This window comes from Rhipicephalus microplus, unplaced genomic scaffold (assembly GCF_043290135.1).
Source record: "Rhipicephalus microplus isolate Deutch F79 unplaced genomic scaffold, USDA_Rmic scaffold_328, whole genome shotgun sequence".
NCBI classification, from domain to species: domain Eukaryota; kingdom Metazoa; phylum Arthropoda; class Arachnida; order Ixodida; family Ixodidae; genus Rhipicephalus; species Rhipicephalus microplus.
Genome location: NW_027464896.1, coordinates 63,125 through 67,500, shown reverse-complemented (window position 1 = coordinate 67,500; position 4,376 = coordinate 63,125). Strand labels below are relative to the sequence as shown.

General features: G+C 57.7%; 1 non-coding gene across 1 annotated transcript; it reads right to left on the bottom strand.

Moving 5' to 3' along the window:
* Positions 1-1,573: 1,573 nt before the first annotated feature.
* LOC142793748 (small subunit ribosomal RNA) lies at positions 1,574-3,388 on the bottom strand. Its single transcript, XR_012891790.1, has one exon. It is a non-coding gene; the product is annotated as a small subunit ribosomal RNA (ribosomal RNA).
* Positions 3,389-4,376: the final 988 nt, after the last annotated feature.

Below are 4,376 nucleotides of genomic sequence, written 5' to 3'. Positions count from 1 at the left end.
ACGGTGTGTTTCGGACGGCGTTTCGCTTCCGCTACTTGCGAGTGCTTTCGTGGTCCACCCCTCTATAAATACTCGGGAGGCGTCGAAGCCGGTTCTCCAAGCCGGACCCGTAGGTATCGTTGTGTGCTCGCTCTCATTGGCCCGCCTAACCAGAAAATGCCTGCGGTACACCCATTTGGATAAGAGTGCACGCAGATGCGGGCCTCGACGGCTACACATTTCCTCGGGCGGCCGCCTCCCGGCCTCCGTGGAGCGCGGGATGCACGGTCCCATCGACAAGCCTCTCCCGTTTTTACCGTGGCGTCGCGGTTCACCACGGCGGGCGGGTCGGTCTCCTCCGCATAAAAAGGGGGACCCCCGCTTTTTGTTCCACGAAATCGCACAAGCTTTTTTCGCATCCACGGTTTGCCACCGCACACCAAAATGCCGATCCGGCTGCCTACTTTAGCCAACAGGTGGAGCCAGGCGCGCCGTACTTGCGCGGCACTTCCCACGTCCACCGAAGTCGGTGCCAAGGACCACTTTCGGCGCCGGAGCCGCGTACGAGCCTACTCGAGGCGGAAGAACGAAGCCAGCAAGGGCCTGGCCGCAAGTGCGTTCAATTGTCGGGACGTCCAAGTCCCTCGTTCTTCCGTGCTTCCTCTTTCGGCAAGTCGTTGCGGCACCTTCCCAAAGCGCGCAGACCCGCTAATCGCGACGAGCGCGACGTGGCCGTGCCGCCTTTCCCTCGGCAGCAAGCAAAACGCCTGGCAACGTCGACGCTCCCCTAACCGCGATCTCGCACCGTGTTTCGTGTGGCGAATTCAAAAGCCGGCCGGCGCTGCTGCAACCATTACGGTCGGTACGCATACGCCGCGGAGGGCGGGACGGTCATCGGAGCGTGCGGTTCCTCCATCGAGTACTGCGCACCTCGGCCGTCGCATCGCCGTGCCATGACCGGCCGCGCGTCAACGCGAACCGGTGCCAGCGAGATCCCTCGCCTGCAAGAACCGACCGGCAGCCTCCGTCACCCGAGGACGCGGAGGCGCTTGCCGCGGACGGCGGGACGGTATGCACTGGTGCACAGCGGACCCGTCACATCGCCAGTTCCTTGACCGACCGCCGACGCTTGTGCCGTTCCTCTCGTACTTGGCAGTCGCCGCGCGATTGTCGGGTCTCGTTCTTGCACGCTCGAACGGTCGGGAGGGCACTCGGCTGGCGTTTCGGGAACGCGCAGCCTCGCCTTCTACCGACGTAACCACGACTCGCCGTTCGCGCTCCGCCGCTCCTGTTTACAGTACTAGGCGGTCCCGCAGCGGTCGGGTCGCGCATTTCGAGCGCTTCGAGCCACGGTGCAGTGGCGGGTCGAAAGCCGACCTATGAGTGCGTTGCGCCGTTTGTACCCGCGTCCGCCACCTGGCCGACCGTCCAAGGTCGCGGTGTTGGCGTCCGCTGGGCGCAACAATTTGTCACGGGGTGCCGCTCCACATTCAGGCAGCCCCGTGGGGAAAAGCCGACCCCGCGTCCAAACGGGGTCAGCGGCAGAAAGTGTCGGGCGCAGACGCAGCTGAGGCGCTCACCCTTCACAATCCGTTAATGATCCTTCCGCAGGTTCACCTACGGAAACCTTGTTACGACTTTTACTTCCTCTAAATGATCAAGTTTGGTCATCTTTCCAACAGACCGGCGCAACCGAAAGGCCGCGCCGGACATCGGTCCGAAGACCTCACTAAATCATTCAATCGGTAGTAGCGACGGGCGGTGTGTACAAAGGGCAGGGACGTAATCAACGCGAGCTTATGACTCGCGCTTACTGGGAATTCCTCGTTCAAGGGGAACAATTGCAAGCCCCTATCCCAATCACGAAAGAAGTTCCACGGGTTACCCAGTCTTTTCAGACAGGGATAAAGACACGCTGCTTCCTTCAGTGTAGCGCGCGTGCGGCCCCGGACATCTAAGGGCATCACAGACCTGTTATTGCTCTGTTTCGTGCGGCTAGGAGCCGCTTGTCCCTCTAAGAAGGTTGTAAGGTGCTGGGAACCCCGCACCTATTTAATAGGCTAGAGTCTCGTTCGTTATCGGAATTAACCAGACAAATCGCTCCACCAACTAAGAACGGCCATGCACCACCATCCACCGAATCAAGAAAGAGCTCTCAATCTGTCAATCCTCCCAGTGTCCGGGCCGGGTAAGTTTTCCCGTGTTGAGTCAAATTAAGCCGCAGGCTCCACTCCTGGTGGTGCCCTTCCGTCAATTCCTTTAAGTTTCAGCTTTGCAACCATACTTCCCCCGGAACCCAAATACTTTGGTTTCCCGGAAGCTGCCCGCCGAGTCATTTGAGTAACTCAGGCGGATCGCTGGTTGGCATCGTTTATGGTCAGAACTAGGGCGGTATCTGATCGCCTTCGAACCTCTGACTTTCGTTCTTGATCAATGAAAACATTCTTGGCAAATGCTTTCGCAGTAGTTCGTCTTGCGACGGTCCAAGAATTTCACCTCTAGCGCCGCAATACGAATGCCCCCGTCCGTCCCTCTTAATCATTACCTCGTATTCCAAAAACCAACAGAACAGAAACGAGGTCTTGTTCTATTATTCCATGCAAGTTTATTCAGGCGACTCGCCTGCGTTGAGCACTCTAATTTTTTCAAAGTAAAAGCACCGGCCATCTCGAGGCACACAATGAAGTGCACCAAGAAAGAACCGGCATGATGTTCAGTCCGAGCCGTCGCATCGGGTAGATGCACTACTCGTCTGGAACTGAGATCCAACTACGAGCTTTTTAACCGCAGCAGCTTTAGTATACGCTATTGGAGCTGGAATTACCGCGGCTGCTGGCACCAGACTTGCCCTCCAATTGATCCTCGTTAAAGGATTTAGAGTGTACTCATTTCAATTACGGGGCCTCAAAAGAGTCCCGTATTGTTATTTTTCGTCACTACCTCCCCGTGCCGGGAGTGGGTAATTTGCGCGCCTGCTGCCTTCCTTGGATGTGGTAGCCGTTTCTCAGGCTCCCTCTCCGGAATCGAACCCTGATTCTCCGTTACCCGTAACAACCATGGTAAGCAAGTAACCTACCATCGAAAGTTGATAAGGCAGACACTTGAAAGAAACGTCGCCGGCTCGTGGCCATGCGATCAGCACAAAGTTATCCAGAGTCACCACACAATACGGGCCGAAACCCGATCGATCTTGGTCTAATAAAAGCACCCGTTACCCAAAGGGCTCCAGGCTCACTGCATGTATTAGCTCTAGAATTGCCACAGTTATCCAAGTAGGAAGAAACGATCTAAGGAACCATAACTGATTTAATGAGCCATTCGCGGTTTCGCCTTATTTCGGCATGTACTTAGACATGCATGGCTTAATCTTTGAGACAAGCATATGATTACTGGCAGGATCAACCAGGTAATCGTTCGACTGCGCGTCCGTCCTCGCCCTCGGCGGGCCGGACGCAGTCTGTGTGCGGCGGAGGCCACCTTCAGGCGCCCCAACACGCTTATTTTGCACTCCGAGATGACGGCGTTCGAGCTCGCTACGGCACAACCTTCCCGAAAGACGAGTGGGAGCCGTGCGGCAAGAAGCACGTTCATGCTCGCTCTTTTTCGTTGCATCGACTCGGTCGCGCCGTGCGGGTTGCCCAAGCCCGCTGCACTGTCGGTGGACCGGCCGGAACTAGCAACGGAGCCGAGACTGCAAAGCCGCCAGACGACGGGTCACGCCCGCGTCTTCGGCGCTTTCGCATCTGAATCGCCCGAGGACGACACGGAACACACCTCGATATCGTGGTAAAACGGCACCGTCCGACAACCAGCCCCTAACGCATCAAGCGGATGAGGCTGCAGACGACTGCCGTGGATTCCCCTGGAGCAGACCCGAGGACACGCTTGACGAGGCCGAAGCCCGCCGCATATCAGACACCCGGTCGCTTTCGCGTACGCCGCTCACGAGAACCCCCACATAATAGCAGCGATAAGTACCCAGACCTCCTTGGGCCCTAATACGAGCGTACTCGAGAAAATTTCACCGCGGGTGTGCCCCGAAACGTGTGGCATGTTGAGCGTGCCACAAGTCTACGTCGCTCTCAAACCCGCCGAGGTCGTAGAATTTGCGACCCTACTCACGAAATTCCCACCGAGGATACGGCCGCAAACGTACCGCACCTTGGGTAGGCCACGAGTTTGTGCAACACTACGCTGACGGCACAGCACCGAGGTCGTGCGCGCACGCACGGGAAAATTCCGCCGCGGTTTCTGCCGAAAACGTGAGGCACCACGACTCTCCGCAAGTTCGCGTCGACTGCGAAAGACCGAAGTCGTGAACGACGTGTCCGCTACTCGCCGCCGACACGCTGGACACCAAACGTACAACGACTCGACGGCGTCGTAGAGGCCCACGA